This window comes from Gopherus flavomarginatus, chromosome 11, assembly GCF_025201925.1.
Source record: "Gopherus flavomarginatus isolate rGopFla2 chromosome 11, rGopFla2.mat.asm, whole genome shotgun sequence".
Lineage (NCBI taxonomy): Eukaryota > Metazoa > Chordata > Testudines > Testudinidae > Gopherus > Gopherus flavomarginatus.
Window position 1 is genome coordinate 9,102,322 of NC_066627.1, and position 16,340 is coordinate 9,118,661.

The following is a 16,340-nucleotide window of genomic DNA, read 5'->3' on the forward strand; positions in this document are numbered from 1 at the left end:
TTGTGTTTCCAGGACTGGAATTAGAGAGGGTGGACTCTCTCTGTTTAGATTCACGGAGTTTGCTTCTGTGTATCTCTCCAGGAACACCTGGAGGGGGGAAGGGAAAAGGTTTATTTCCCTTTGTTGTGAGACTCAAGGGATTTGGGTCTTGGGGTCCCCAGGGAAGGTTTTTGGGGACCAGAGTGCCCCAAAACACTAATTTTTTGGGTGGTGGCAGCTTTCCCAGGTCCAAGCTGGTAACTAAGCTTGGAGGTTTTCATGCTAACCTCCATATTTTGGACGCTAAGGTCCAAATCTGGGACTAGGTTTATGACAGCCCTTACCCCATCTCCAGGGGCCCAACCCGTGGGGGCCCTGAACCCAGCTCCAGAGGCCCCACCCGTGTTGACCCAGACCCCAGCTCCAGGGCCCCAATCCGTGTGGGTCCTGACCCCAGCTCCAGGGGCCCCATGCGTGGGGGCACTGACCCCAGCTCCAGGGGCCGAACCCGTGGGGGCACTGACCCCAGCTCCAGCGGCCTAACTCATGCGAAACCTGACCCCAGCTCCAGGGGCCCCACCCGTGGGGGCACTGACCCCAGCTCCAGGGGCCGAACCCGTGATCACTCTGACCCAAGCTCCAGGGGCCCCACCCGTGTGAGCCCTGATGCCAGCTCCACGAGCCTAACCAGTCTGGGCCCTGACCCCAGCTCCAGGGGCCCCACCCGTGTGGGCCCTCACCCCAGCTCCAGAGGCCCCACCCGCTTGGGTCCTGACCCCAGCTCCATGGGCCCAACTCGTGTGGGTCCTGACGCCAGCTCCAGGGGCCCAACCCGTGGGGGTACTGACCCAAGCTCCAGCGCCCCACCCATGAGGGCACTTACCCCAGCTCCAGGGGCCTAACCCGTGGGGACCCTGACCCCAGCTCCAGGGGCCTAACCCGTACAGACCAGGACTGCAGCTCCAGGAGCCCCACCCGTAGGGCCCTGACCCAAGCCCCAGGGGCCCAACCCATGGGGGCCCTGTCCCCAGCTCCAGGGGCCCAACCCGTGGCGGCCCTGACCACAGCTCCAGGTGCCCAATCCTTGGGAGCCCTGACCCCAGCTCCAGAGACCCCTCCCGTGGCGGCACTGACCCCAGCTATGGGGCCCCACCCGTGGGGGCCCTGACCCCAGCTCCAGGGTCCAACCTGTGCAGGCCATAACCCCAGCTCCAGGGGTCCAACCCGTTCGGGCCCTAACCCCAGCTCCAGGGACCCCACCCGTGCGGGCTCAGACCCCAGCTCCAGGGGCCCAACCTATGCGGGCCCTGACCACAGCTCTTGCGGCCCCACCCGTGGGGGCCCAGACCCCAGCTCCAGGGGCCAAACCCGTGGGGGCCATGACCCCAGCTCCAGTGGCCCAACCCGTGTGGGCCCTAACCCCAGCTCCAGAGGCCTCACCCGTGCGGGCCCTGACTCCAGCTCCACAGGCCCCACCCGTGGGGGCTCTGACCCCAGCTCCAGCGGCCCAACCCGTGCGGGCCCTGACCCCAGCTCCAGGGGCGAACCCCTGCTGGCCATGACCCCAGCTCCAGTGGCCCAACGCGTGCGGGCCTTGACCCCAGCTCCAGGGCCCCAACCCGTACGGGTCCTGACCCCAGCTCCAGGGGCCCCATCCGTGGGGGCCCTGACCCCCGCTCCAAGGGCCGAACCCGTGCGGGCCCTGACCCCAGCTCCAGGGGTCCAACCCGTGCGAGCCCTAACCCCAGCTCCAGAGGCCCAACCTATGCCGATCCTGACCCCAGCTCCTGTGGCCCCACCCGTTCGGTCCCTGACCCCAGCTCCAGAGGCCCAACCCGTGCGAGGCTTGATTCCAGCTCCAGGGGCACAACAGGTGCGGGCCCTGACCCGAGCTCCAGAGGCCCAGCCCGTGCGGGCCCTGACACCAGCTGCAAGAGCCCAAACCGTGGGGGTCCTGACCTCAACTCTGGGGCCCCCCCGTGGGGGCCCTGAACCCAGCTCCAGGGGCCTAACCCGTGCGGACCCTCACCCCAGCTGCAGGGGCCCCACCAGTGCGGTCCCTGACCCCAGCTCCAGGGACCCCACAGGTGCGGGCCCTGACCCCAGCTCCAGGGGTCCGACCCTTGCGGGCCCTTACCCCAGTTCCAGGGGCCCAACCCATACGGGCACTGACCCCAGCTCCAGGCGCCGAACTCGTGGGGGCCCTGACCCCAGCCTCAAGGGCCTAACCCGTGCGTCCCTTGACCCCAGCTCCAGGGACCCCACACGTGCGGGCCCTGACTCCAGCTACAGGAGCCCCACCCGGGGGAGACCTGACCCCAGCTCTAGGAGCCCCACCTGTGCGGGCCCCGACCCCAGCTCCAGCGTCTCAGGCCGTGGGACCAAGGACCCCAGCTCCAGTGGCCCAACCCCTTGGGGCCCTGATCGGAGCTCCAGGGGCCCAACCCGTTCGGGGCCTTACCCCAGATCAGGGGCCCAATTCGGTGAGGCCCTGACCCCAGCTAAAGTGGCCCAAACCGTGGGGCCCCTGACTCCAGCTCCAGAGGTGCAACCCGTACGGGGCTTGACCCCAGCTCCAGGGGCCCAGCCCGTGCAGGCCCTGACCCCAGCTCCAGTGGCTCAGCACGTGCGGTCCCCGAACCCAGCTGCAGAGGCCCCACCCGTGGTGGCCCTGACCTAAGGTCCAGGGGCCCCACCCGTGCTGGCTCTGACCCCAGCTCCGGGGGCCCCAGCCGTGGGGGACCTGATCCCAGCTCCAGGGGCCAAACCCGTGGGGGCCCTGACCCCAGCTCCAGGAGCCCCACCTGTGCGGGCCCCGACCCCAGCTCCAGCGGCTCAGCCCGTGGGAGCAAGGACCACAGCTCCAGGAGCCCCACCTCTGCGGTCCCCTGACCCCAGCTCCTGGGGTCCAACCCATGCGGGCCCAGACCCCAGCTCCAAGGGCCCAGCCCGTGCGGGCCCTGACCCCAGCTCCAGTGGCTCAGCCTGCTGGGGCAAAAACCCCAGCTCCAGGGGCCAAACCCGTGGGGACAAGGACCCCAGCTCCAGGGGCCCAACCCGTCGGGTCCCTGACCCCAGATCCAGGCGCCAAAGCCGTGCTGACCCTGACCCCAGCTCCAAAGACCCAACCCGTGGGGACCCTGACCCCAGCTCTAGGGGCCCAATCCGTGCGGGGCCTGACCCCAGCTCAAGGGGCCAAACCCGTGGGGCCTTCACCCAAGCTCCAGAGTCCCAATGCGTGGGGGCCCTGACCCCCACTCCAGGGGCCCAACCCGTTCCTGCCCTAACCCAACCTACAGGGGCCCACCACGTCCGGGCCCTGACCCCCGTTCCAGGGGCCCAACCCGTGGTGGCCATGACCCCAGCTCCAGTGGCCCAACCCGTGCGGGCCCTGACCCCAGCTCTGGGGACGAAACTCGTGGGGGCCCTGACCCCAGCTCCAGAGGCCCAACACGTGGGGGCCCTGACCCACGCACCAGGGGCCCAACCCGTGCTGGCCCTGATCCCAGCTCCAGGGGTCCAACCCGTACGGGTCCAGACCCCAGCTCCAGGGGCCCAACCCTTGCGAGGCTTTATTCCAGCTCCAGGGGCACAACAGGTGCGGACCCTGACCCCAGCTCCAGGGGCAAAACCCGTGCGGGCCCTGACCCGAGCTCCAGGGGCCAAACCCGTGGGGGCCCTGACCCCAGCTCCAGAGGCCCAACACGTGGGGGCCCTGACCACAGCTCCAAGTGCCCAATCCTTGGGGGCACTGACCCCAGCTCCAGAGACCCCTCCCGTGGCGGCACTGACCCCAGCTCTGGGGCCCCACCCGTGGGAGCCCTGACCCCAGCTCCAGGGGTCCAACCCGTGCGGGCCCTGACCCCAGCAACCTGTGCAGGCCCTGACCCCAGCTCCAGAGGCCCAGCCCGTGCGCGCCCTGACCCCAGCTCCAGGGGCCAAACCCGTGGGGGCCCTGACCCCAGCTCCAGAGGCCCAACAGGTGGGGGCCCTGACTCCCGCTCCAGGGGCCCAACCCGTGCCGGCCCTGACCCCAGCTCCAGGGGCCCAACCCGTGGTGGCCATGACCCCAGCTCCAGTGGCCCAACCCGTGCGGGCCCTGACCCCAGCTCCAGGGACCAAACTCGTAGGGGCCCTGACCCCAGCTCCAGGGCCCCAACCCGTACGGGTCCTGACCCCAGCTCCAGGGGCCCAATCCGTGGGCGCCCTGACCCCCGCTCCAAGGGCCCAACCCGTGCAGGCCCTGACCCCAGCTCCAGGGGTCCAACCCGTGCGAGCCCTAACCCCAGCTCCAGGGGCCCAAGCTATGCCGATCCTGACCCCAGCTCCTGCTGCCCCACCCGTTCGGTCCTGACCCCAGCTCCAGGGGCCCAACTCGTGCAAGGCTTCATTCCAGCTCCAGGGGCACAACAGATGTGGACCCTGACCCCAGCTCCAGGGGCACAACCCGTGGGGGTCCTGACCCCAGCTCCAGGTGCCCAACCCGTGCGAGCCCGGACCTCAGCTCTGGGGCCACCCCGTGGGCGCCCTGACCCCAGCTCCAGGGGCCTAACCCGTGCGGGCCCTGACCCCAGCTGCAGGGTCCCCACCAGAGCGGTCCCTGACCCCAGCTCCAGGGACCCCACACGTGCGGGCCCTTCCCCCAGTTCCAGGGGCCCAACCCGTACGGACACTGACCCCAGCTCCAGGCGCCGAACTCGTGAGGGCCCTGACCCCAGCCTTAAGGGCCTCACCCGTGGGGGCCCAGACCCCAGCTCCAGGGTCCCAACCCGTGCATCCCTTGACCCCAGCTCCAGGGACCCCACACGTGCGGACCCTGACCCCAGCTACAGGAGCTCCACCCGTGGGAGCCCTGACCCCAGCTCTAGGAGCCCCACCTGTGTGGGTCCCGACCCCAGCTCCAGCGTCTCAGGCCGTGGGGTCAAGGTCCCCAGCTCCAGTGGCCCAACCCCTGGGGGCCCTGACCGCAGCTCCAGGGGTCCAGCCCGTTGGGGCCCTGACCCCAGCTCCAGAGGCCCAACCCGTGCGGGGCCTGACCCCAGATCCAGGGGCCCAATCCGGTGGGGCCCTGACCCCAGCTAAAGTGGCCCAACCCGTGGGGCCCCTGACCCCATCTCCAGAGGTGCAAACCATACGGGGCCTGACCCCAGCTCCAGGGGCCAAACCCGTTGAGGCCCTGACCCCAGCTCCAGAGGACCAACCCGTGCTGGCTCTGACCCCAGCTCCAGGGGCCCCAGCCATGGGGGACCTGATCCCAGCTCCAGGGGCCCAACCCGTGCGGGCCCAGAAACCAGCTCCAGGGCCCCACCTGTGGGGGCCCTGACCCCAGCTTCAGAAGCCCCACCTGTGCGGGCCCCGACCCCAACTCCAGCTGCTCAGCCTGTGGGGGCAAGGACCGCAGCTCCAGGAGCCCCACCTGTGCGGACCCCTGACCTGAGCTCCTGGGGCCTAACCCGTGCGGGCCCTGACCCCAGCTCCAAGGGCCCAGCCCGTGCGGGCCCTGACCCCAGCTCCAGCGGCTCAGCCTGCGGGGGCAAACACCCCAGCCTCAAGGGCCTAACCCATGGGGGCCCAGACCCCAGCTCCAGGGTCCCAACACGTGCGGTCCCTGACCCCAGCTACAGGAGCCCCACCCGTGGGGGCCCTGACCCCAGCTCCAGGGGCCCAATCCGTGCGGAGTCTCACCCCAGATCCAGGGGCCAAATCCGGTGGGACCCTGACCCCACCGCCAGGGGCCCACCCAGTACGGGCGCTGACCCCAGCTCAAGGGGCCAAACCCGTGGGGTTCTGACCCCAGCTCCAGAGGCCCAATGCATGGGGGCCCTGACCCCCACTCCAGGGGCCCAACCCGTGCCTGCCCTGACCCCAGCTCCAGGGGCCAACCCCGTGGCGGCCCTGACCACAGTTCTAGGAGCACATCCCGTGCAGGCCCTGACCTCAGCTCCAGGGACCCAACCCATGGGGGGCCCAGACCCCAGCTCCAGGGGCCCAACCCGTTGGGGCCCTGACCCCAGCTCCTGAGGCCCAACACGTGGGAGCCCTGACCCACACTCCAGGGGCCCAACCCGTACCGGCCCTGACCCCAGCTCCAGGGGCCCATCCCGTGCGGGCCCTGACCCCAGCTTCAGGGGTCCAACCCATGGTGGCCATGACCCCAGCTCCAGTGGCCCAACCCATGCGGGCCCTGACCCCAGCTCTGGGGACCAAACTCGTGGAGGCCCTGACCCCAGCTCCACGGCCCCAACCCTTATGGGTCTTGACCCCAGCTCCAGAGGCCCCATCCGTGGGGGCCCTGACCCACTCTCCAAGGGCCCAACCCGTGCGGGCCCTGACCCCAGCTCCAGGGGTCCAACCGGTGCGAGCCCTAACCCCAGCTCCAGGGGCCCAACGTATGCCGATCCTGACCCCAGATCCTGCGGCCCCACCCGTTCGGTGCCTGACCCCAGCTCCAGGGGCCCAACCCATGCGAGGCTTGATTCCAGCTCCAGGGGCACAACAGGTGCGGACCCTGACCCCAGCTCCAGGGGCACAACCCGTACGGGCCCTGACCCCAGCTCCAGAGGCCCAGCCCGGGCGGGCCCTGACACCAGCTGCAAGAGCCCAACCCGTGGGGGTCCCGACCCCATCTCCAGGGGCCCCTCCCGTGGCAGTCCTGACGCCAGCTCCAGGGGTCCAACCCGTGCGAGCCCGGACCTCATTTCCGGGGCCCCCCCGTGGGGGCCCTGAACCCAGCTCCAGGGACCCCACACATGCTGGCCCTTCCCCCAGCTCCAGGGGCGCAACCGGTACGGGCACTGACCCCAGCTCCAGGCGCCGAACTCGTGGGGGCCCTGACCCCAGCCTCAAGGGCCTAACCCATGGGGGCCCAGACCCCAGCTCCAGGGTCCCAACACGTGCGTCCCTTGACCCCAGCTCCAGGGGCCCCACACGTGCGGGCCCTGACCCCAGCTACAGGAGCCCCACCCGTGGGAGCCCTGACCCCAGCTCTAGGAGCCCCACCTGTGCGGGCTCCGACCCCAGCTCCAGCGGCTCAGCCCGTTGGGGCAAGGAGCCCAGCTCCAGAGACCTAGCCCGTGCGGGCCTTGACCCATGCTCCAGTGGCCCAACCCATGGAGGCCCTAAACCCAGCTGCAGGGGCCCAGCCCGTTGGGGCCCTGACCCCAGCTCCAGGGGCCCAACCCGTGCGGGGCCTGACCCCAGATCCAGGGGCCCAACCCGTATGAGTCCTGACCTCGACTCCAGCGGCCCAACCTGTCGGGGCCCTGACCCCAGCTCCAGGGGCCCAACACGTTCAAGGCCTGACCTCAGCTCCAGGGGCCCAACCCGTGAGGGCCCTATCCCCAGCTCCAGGGGCCTACCCCGTGTGGGCCCTGACCCCAGCTCCAGGGGCCAAACCTGTTGGGGCCCTGACCCCAGCTCAAGGGGCCAAACCCATAGGGCCCTGACCCTAGCTCCAGAGGCCCAACGCGTGGGGGCCCTGACCCCAGCTACAGGGGCCCAACCCATGCGGGTCCTGACCCCAGCTCCAGGGACCCAACCCGTGGGGAGCCCTGACCCCAGCTCCAGGGGCCGAACCCATTGGGGCCCTGACCCCAGCTCCAGGTTCCCAACCCGTGCGTCCTCTGTCCCCAGCTCCAGGGGCCCCACACGTGCAGGCCCTGACCCTAGTTACAGGAGCCCCACCCGTGGGGGCTCTCACCCCAGCTTCAGGGGCCCCACACCTGCGGGCCCTGACCCCAGCTCCAGGGGCCCCAGCCATGGCAGCCCTGATCACAGCTCCAGGGGACAAACCTGTTCGGGCCCTGACCCCAGCTCCAGGGGCCCAACCCGTGGGGGCCCTAACCCCAGCTCCACGGTTCCACCCGTGGTGGCCCTGACCTAAGCTGCAGGGGCCCGACCCGTGCGGGCCCTGACCCCAGCTCCAGGGGCACCACCCGTGGGGGCCCTGACCCGAGCTCCACGAGCGAAACCCGTCGGGGCCCTGACCCCAGCTCCAAGGGCCCAGCCCGCGCGGGCCCTGACCCCAGCACCAGCAGCTGAGCCCGTGGGGGCAAGGACCCCAGCTCCAGAGGCCCAGCCCGTGCGGGCCTTAACCCAAGCTCCAGGGGCCCAACCCATGGGGGCCCTGACCCCAGCTCCAGGGGCCCAACCCGTTCCGGCCCTCACCCCAGCTTCAGGGGCCCACCCCGTGCGGGCCGTGACACCAGCTCCAGGGGCCCAACCCGTGCGGGCCCTTACCCCAGCTCCAGGGACTCAACCCGTGGGAAACCCTGACCCCAGCTCCAGGGTCCCAACCTGTACGTCCCTGACCCAAGCTACAGGAGCCCCACCCGTGGGAGCCCTGACCCCAGCTGCAGGACCCCATCTGTGCGGGCCCCGACCCCAGCTCCAGTGACTCAGCCCGTGGGGGCAAGGAGCCCATCTCCACAGGCCCAGCCCGTGCGGGCCTTGACCCAAGCTCCAGTGGCCCAACCTGTGGGGGCCCTGACCCCAGCTCCAGGGGCCCAGCCCATTGGGGCCCTGACCCCAGCTCCAGGGGCCAAACCTGTGGGGTCGCTGACCCCAGCTCAAGGGGCCAAACCCGTGGGGCCCTGACCCCAGATCCAGAGGCCCAATGCTTGAGGGCTCTCACCCCCGCTCCAGGGGCCCAACCTGTGCTGGCCCTGACCCCAGCTCCAGGTGCCCACCCCGTGGGGACCCTGACCACAGCTCCAGGAGCACACCCCGTGCAGGCCCTGACCCCAGCTCCAGTGGCCCAACCCTTTGGGGCCCTGACCTCAGCTCCAGGAGCCCCACCAGTGCGGGCCCCGACCCCAGCTCCAGCGGCTCAGCCCGTGGGGGCAAGGAGGCCAGCTCCAGAGACCCAGCCCGTGCGGGCCTTTACCCATGCTCCAGTGGCCCAACCCGTGGAGGCCCTGAATCCAGCTCCAGGGGCCCAGCCCGTGCGGGCTCTGACCCCAGCACCAGCAGCTGAGCCCGTGGGGGCAAGGCCCCGAGCTCCAGAGGCCCAGCCCGTGTGGGCCTTGACCCCAGCTCCAGGGGCCAAACCCGTGGGGTCCTGACCCCAGCTCCAGGGGCCCAACCCGTGCGGGGCCTGACCCCAGATCCAGGGCCAAACCCGTCGGGGCCCTGACCCCAGCTCCAAGGGCCCAGCCCGTGCGGGCTCTGACCCCAGCACCAGCAGCTGAGCCCGTGGGGGCGAGGCCCCGAGCTCCAGAGGCCCAGCCCGTGCGGGCCTTGACCCCAGCTCCAGGGGCCAAACCCGTGGGGTCCTGACCCCAGCTCAGGGGCCCAACCCATGCGGGCCCTCACCCCAGGTCCTGGGGCCAAACCCGTTGGGACCCTGACCCCAGCTCCAGGGGCCAAACCCGTGGGGGCCATCACCCCATCTCTAGGGGCCCCACCCTTGGGTGCCCTGACCCCAGCTCCAGGGGCCCCAACTGTGCGGGCCCTGACCCCAGCTACAAGAGCCCCACCCGATCAGGCCCTGACCTCAACTCCAGAGGCCCAGCCCGTGGGGTCCTGACCCCAGCTCCAGAGGCCCAACCAGTGCGGGTCCTGACCCCAGCTCCAAGGGCCCAACCCGTGCGGGCCCTCACCTCAGCTCCAGGGGCCTAACCCGTGGCGGCCCAGACCCCTGCTTCAGAGTCCCAACCCATACAGGATCTGACCCGAGATCCAGGGACAAACCTGTGGGGGCCCTGACCCCTGCTCTAGAAGCCCAATGCATAGGGGCCCTGACCCCAGCTCCATGCGCCAAAGCCATGCGGGCCCTGACCCCAGCTCCAAAGACGCAACCCGTGGTGGCCCTGACCCCAGCTCCAGTGGCCCAACCCGTGCGTCCCCTGACCCCAGCTCCAGGGGCCCAACCCGTGAGGGCACTTACCCCAGCTCCAGGGGCCCAACCCGTGCGTCCCCTGACCTCAGCTCCACGGGCCCAACCTGTGCGTCCCCTGACCCAAGCGCCAAGGGCCTAACCCGTGGGGGCCCTGACCCCAGCTTCAGCGGCCCAACCCGTGCGTTCTCAGACCCCAACTCCACGGGCCCATCCCATGGGGGCACTGACCACAGCTCCAGAGGCCCAACCCGTGGGGGCCGTGACCTCAGCTACAGGGGCCCAACACGTGTGGGTCCTGACCCCAGATCCAGCGGCCGAGCCCGTGGGGGCCCTGACGCCAGTTCCAGGGCCCCAACCCGTGGAGGCCCTTACCCCAGCTCCAGGGGCCGAACCCGTGCGGGGCCTGACCCCTGCTCCAGGGGCCTACACAGTGCGGGCTCTGACCGCAGCTCCAGATGTTCAACCCATGGGGGCCCTGACCCCAGCTCCAGGGGCCCAATCCGTTGGGGCCCTGACCCGACCTCCAGGGTCCCAACCCGTGTGTCACCTGACCTCAGCTCTAGGGACCCCACACATGCGGGCCCTGACCCGAGTTACAGGAGCCCCAACCGTGGGGGCTGTGACCCCAGCTTCAGGGGTCCCACCCGTGGGGGCTCTGACCCCAGCTCCATGGGCCCCAAACGTGCGGGCCCTGACCCCAGCTACAGGAGCCCCACCCGTGGGAGCCCTGACCCCAGCTCCAGGAGCCCCACCTGTGCGGGCCCCGACCCCAGCTTCAGCGGCTCAGCCCGTGGGGGCAAGGACCCCAGCTCCAGAGGCCCAGCCCGTGCGGGCCTTGACCCAAGCTCCAGGGGCCCAACCCGTGGGGGCCCTGACCCCACCTCCAGGGGCCCAACCCGTGCAGGGCCTGAACCCAGCTACAGTGTCCCAACCCGTGCAGGCCCTGACCCCAGCTCCAGGGGTCAAACCCGTGGGGGCCGTGACCCCAGTTCCAGGGGCCCAACCCGTGGGAGCCCTCACCCCAGCTCCAGGAGCCCCACCCGTGGTGGCCCTGACCCCAGCTCCAGGGGCCCTACCTGTGCGGACCACGACCCCAGCTCCGGGGGCCCAACCCTTGCGGGCCCTGACCCCAGCTCCAAAGGCCCAGCCCGTGCGGGCCCTGACCCCAGCACCAGCGGCTGAGCCCGAAGGGCCAAGGACCCCAGCTCCAGGGGCCCAACCGGTGTGGGGCCTGACCCCAGCTCCAGGGGCCCAACCTGGTGGGGCCCTGACTCCAGCTCCAGGGGCCCAACACGTCGGGGCCCTGACCCCAGTTCCAGGGTCCCAACCCGTGCGGGGCCTGAACCCAGCTACAGTGGCCCAATCCGTCAGTGCCCAGACCCCAGCTCCAAGGGCCCAACCCGTGGGGGCCCTGACCCCAGCTCTACTGGCCCAACCTGTGGGGGCCCTTGTCATAAACAGATAGTTAAGGGTTAATGTCTCTTACATCTGGAAAGAAGTAATTTGAAACACCTGACCAGAGGAGCAATCAGGAAACAAGACTTTTTCAAATCTGGGTGGAGGATTTTTTGTGTGTGAGTCCTTTGTTCTTGGGTTTTCTACCTGCACTCTCTCGGCTATGAGGAGTGAATTTTTCTATTTCCTGCCTTCTAATCTTCTGTTTCCCAGTTGTAAGTACAAAGAATCAGCTAGTGATTTATATGTTTTTTCTATTTACATGTCTATAGTTGCTGCAGTGCTTTGAATTGTATTCTTTTTGAATAAGGCTGTTTATTCATATTTCTTTTAAGCAATTGACCCTGTATTTGTCACCTTAATACAGAGAGACCATTTGTATGTATTTTTCTTTCTTTTTTGTATAAAGCTTTCTTTTAAGACCTGTTGGAGTTTTTCTTTAGGGGGGAACTCCAGGGAATTGAGTCTGCAGCTCACCAGGGAATTGGTGGGAGGAAGAAGTCAGGGGGAAATCTGTGTGTGTTAGATTTACTAGCCTGACTTTGCATTCCCTCTGGGTGAAGAGAGAGGTGCTTGTGTTTCCAGGACTGGAATTAGAGAGGGTGGACTCCCTCTGTTTAGATTCACGGAGTTTGCTTCTGTGTATCTCTCCAGGAACACCTGGAGGGGGTAGAGAAAAGGTTTATTTCCCTTTGTTGTGAGACTCAAGGGATTTGGGTCTTGGGGTCCCCAGGGAAGGTTTTGTGGGGACCAGAGTGCCCCAAAACACTCTAATTTTTTGGGTGGTGGCAGCTTTCCCAGGTCCAAGCTGGTAACTAAGCTTGGAGATTTTCATGTAAACCCCCATAATTTAGACGCTAAGGTCCAAATCTGGGACTAGGTTTATGACAGCCCTTACCCCATCTCCAGGGGCCCAACCCGTGCGGGCCTTGACCCAAGCTCCAGCGGCTCAGCCCGTGGGGGCTAGGACCCCAGCTCCAGGGGCCCATCCCGTGTAGCCTTGACCCAAGCTCCAGGGGCCCAGCCCTTGGGAGCCCTGACCCCAGCACCAGGTGCCCAACCAATGCGGGCCCTGACCTCAGCTCCAGGGCCCCAACTCGTGGTGGCCCTGACCCCAACTCCTGGGACCCACCCCCTTGGGGCCCTCACCCCAGCTCCAGGGGCCATACATGTGGGGGCCCTGACCCCAGCTCCACGGACCAAACCCATGGGGAGCCCTGACCCCAGCTCCAGCGGCCCAACCCGTTGGGGCCCTGACATCAGCTCCAGGGTCCAAACCCGTGCGTCCCCTGACCTCAGCTGCAGGGGCCCCAAATGTGTAGGCCTTGACCCCAGCTCCAGGAACCCCACCCATGGGAGACCTGACCCCAGCTCCAGGAGCCCCACCTGTGCGGGCCCCGACACCAGCTCCAGCGGCTCAGCCCGTGGGGGCAAGGACCCCAGCTCCAGAGGCCCAGCCCGTGCGGGCCCTGATCCAAGCTCCAGTGGCCCAAACCGTGAGGGCCCTGACCCCAGCTCCAGGGGCCCAGCACGTTGGGGCCCTGACCCCAGCTCCAGGGGCCCAACCCGTGGGGGTCCTGACCCCAGCTCCAGGGGCCCAATCCGTGCGAGTCCTGACCCAGACTCCTGGGGCCCAACACGTGTAGGCCCTGACTCCAGCTCCAGGGGTGCAACCAGTGCGGGGCCTGACCCCAGCTCCAGGGGCCAAACCCGTTGGGGCCCTGACCCCAGCTCCAGGAGCCCAACCCGAACGGGCCCTGAAGCAAGCTCCAAGGGCCCAGGCCGTACGGGCCCTGACCCCAGCTCCAGCGGCTCAGCCCGTGGGGGCAAGGATCCCAGCTCCAGGGGCCCAGCCATTCGGGCCCTGACCTCAGCTCCAGGAGCCCAACCCGTGGGGGCCCTGACCCCTGCTCCAGGGTCCCAACCCGTGCAGGCTCTGTACTGAGCTTCAGGGGCTCACCCCGTGGGGGCCCTGACCCCAGCTCCAGGGGCCCACCCCGTGGGGGCCATTACCCACGCTCCAGGGGCCCAACGCGTAGGGGCCCTGACCCCAGCTCCAGGGGCCCACCCGGTGGAGGCCCTGACCCCAGCTTCAAGGGCCCAACCCATGGGGGGCCCTGACCTCAGCTCCAGGGGCCCAACCCTTGGGGGCCATGACCCCTGTTCCAGGGTCCAACCCCGTGGGGTCCTGACCCCAGCTCCAGGGGCCCAACCCATGCGGGCCCTCACCCCAGGTCCAGGGGCCAAACCCTTTGGGGCCCTGACCCCAGCTCCAGGGGCCAAACCCGTGGGGGCCCTCACCCCATCTCTAGGGGCCCCACCCGTGTGGCCCTGAACCCAGCTCCAGGGGCCCCAACTGTGCGGGCCCTGACCCCAGCTATAAGAGCCCCACCCGTGAGGGCCCTGACCCCAGCTCCAGGAGCCCCAGCTGTGTGGGCCCCGACCCCAGCTCCAGAGGCCCAGCCCGTGGGGTCCTGACCCCAGCTCCAGGGGCCCAACCAGTGCGGGTCCTGACCCCAGCTCCAGGGGCCCAACCCGTGGGGGCCCTGACGCCACCTCCAGGGGCCAAACCCGTGCGGGCCGTCACCCCAGCTCCAGGGGTCAAACCTGTGGGAGCCCTGACCGCAGCTCCAGATGCCCAATCCATGGGGGCCCTGACCGCAGCTCCAGGGTCCCAACCCGTGTGTCACCTGACCTCAGCTCCAGGGACCCCACACATGTGGGCCCTGACCCGAGTTACAGAAGCCCCAACCGTGCGGGCTGTGACCCCAGCTTCAGGGGCCCCACCCGTGGGGGCTCTGACCCCAGCTCCAGGGGCCCCAAACGTGCGGGCCCTGACCCCAGCTACAGGAGCCCCACCCGTGGGAGCCCTGACCCCAGCTAGAGGAGCCCCACCTGTGCAGGGCCTGAACCCAGCTACAGTGTCCCAACCCGTGCAGGCCCTGACCCCAGCTCCAGGGGTCAAACCCGTGGGGGCCGTGACCCCAGTTCCAGGGGCCCAACCCTTGCGGGCCCTGACCCCAGTTCCAAAGGCCCAGCCCGTGAGGGCCCTAACCCCAGCACCAGCGGCTGAGCCCGTAGGGCCAAGGACCCCAGCCCCAGGGGCCCAACCTGGTGGGGCCCTGACTCCAGCTCCAGGGGCCCAACACGTCGGGACCCTGACCCCAGTTCCAGGGTCCCAACCCGTGCGGGGCCTGAACCCAGCTACAGTGGCCCAATCCGTCAGGGCCCAGACCCCAGCTCCAAGGGCCCAACCCCTGGGGGCCCGAACACCAGCTCCAGGGGCCCAACCCCTGGGGTCCCCAACACCAGCTCCAGGGGACCAACCCCTGAAGGCCCCAACACCAGCTAGAGGGGTGCAACCCCAGGGGGCCGCAAAACCAGCTCCAGGGTCCCAACCCATGGGGTCCCAACCCCTGAGGGTCCCAACACCAGCTCCAGGAGCCCAATCCTTGAGCGCCCGAACCATACCTCCAGGGGCCCAACCCCGGGGTGCCCCCAACACCAGCTCCAGGGTTCAAAACCCTGAGCACCCGAACCATAGCTCCAGGGGCCCAACCCCTCAGCGCCCGAACCATAGTTCCAGGAGCCCAACCCCTGGGGGCCCCAACACCAGCTCCAGGGGCCCAACCCCTGGGCGCCCGAACCATAGCTCCAGGGGCCCAACCCCTGGGGGCCCCAACACCAGCTCCAGGGGCTCAACCCCTGAGTGACCGAACCATAGCTCCAAGAGCCCAACCCATGAGCGCCCGAACCATAGCTCCAGGGGCCCAACCCCTGAGCGCCCGAACCATAGCTCCAGGGGCCCAACCCCTGGGGGCCCCAACACCAGCTCCAGGGGCCCAACACGTGGGGGCCCCAAAACCAGCTCCAGGGGCCAAAGCCCTGGTGGCCCCAACACTAGCTCCAGGGGCCCAACCCCTGAGCGCCTGAACCATAGGTCCAGGGGCCCAACCCCTGAGCGCCCCAACCATAGCTCCAGGGGCCCAACCCCAGAGCGCTCGAACCATAGCTCCAGGGACCCAACCCCTGGGGGCCCCAAAACCAGCTCCAGGGGCCCAACCCCTGAGCGCCCGAACCATAGCTCCTGGGGACCAACCCCTGGGGGCCCCAACACCAGCTACAGGGGCCCAACCCCTGAGCGCCCGAACCATAGCTCCAGGGGCCCAACCCCTGGGGGCCCCAACACCAGCTCCAGGGGCCCAACCCCTGAGCGCCCGAACCATAGCTCCAGGGGCCCAACCGCTGGGGGCCCCAACACCAGCTCCAGGGGCCCAACCCCTGGGCTGCCCCAAACCAGCTCCAGGGGCCCAACCCCTGAGCGCCCGAACCATAGCTCCAGGGGCCCAACCCCTGGGGGCTCCAACATCAGCTCCAGAGACATAACCCCTGAGCGCCCGAACCATAGCTCCAGGGGATTAACCCCTGGGGGCCCCAACACCAGCTCCAGGGACCCAACCCCTGAGCGCCCGAACCATAGTTCCAGGGGCCCAACCCCTGGGGGCCCCATCACCAGCTCCAGGGGCCCAACGCCTAGGGGCCCCAACACAAGCTCCATTGGCCCAACCCATGAGCGCCCGAACCATAGCTCCAGGGGCCCAACCCCTGGGGGCCCCATCACCAGCTCCAGGGGCCCAACGCCTAGGGGCCCCAACACAAGCTCCATTGGCCCAACCCATGAGCGCCCGAACCATAGCTCCAGGGGCCCAACCCCTGAGCGCCCGAACCATAGCTCCAGGGGCCCAACCCCTGGGGGCCCCAAAACCAGCTCCAGGGGCCCAATCCCTGGGGGCCCCAACACCAGCTCCAGGGGCCCAACCCCTGAGCGCCCGAACCATAGCTCCAGGGGATTAACCCCTGGGGGCCCAAACCAGCTCCAGAGGCCCAACCCCTGAGCACCCGAACTATAGCTCCAGGGACCCAACCCCTGGGGGCCCCAACACGAGCTCCAGGGGCCCAATCCCTGAGCGCTCGAACCATAGCTCGAGGGGCCCAACCCCTGGGGGCCCCAACACTAGCTTCAGGGGCACAACCCTTGGGGGCCCCAACACCAGCTCCAGGGGCCCAA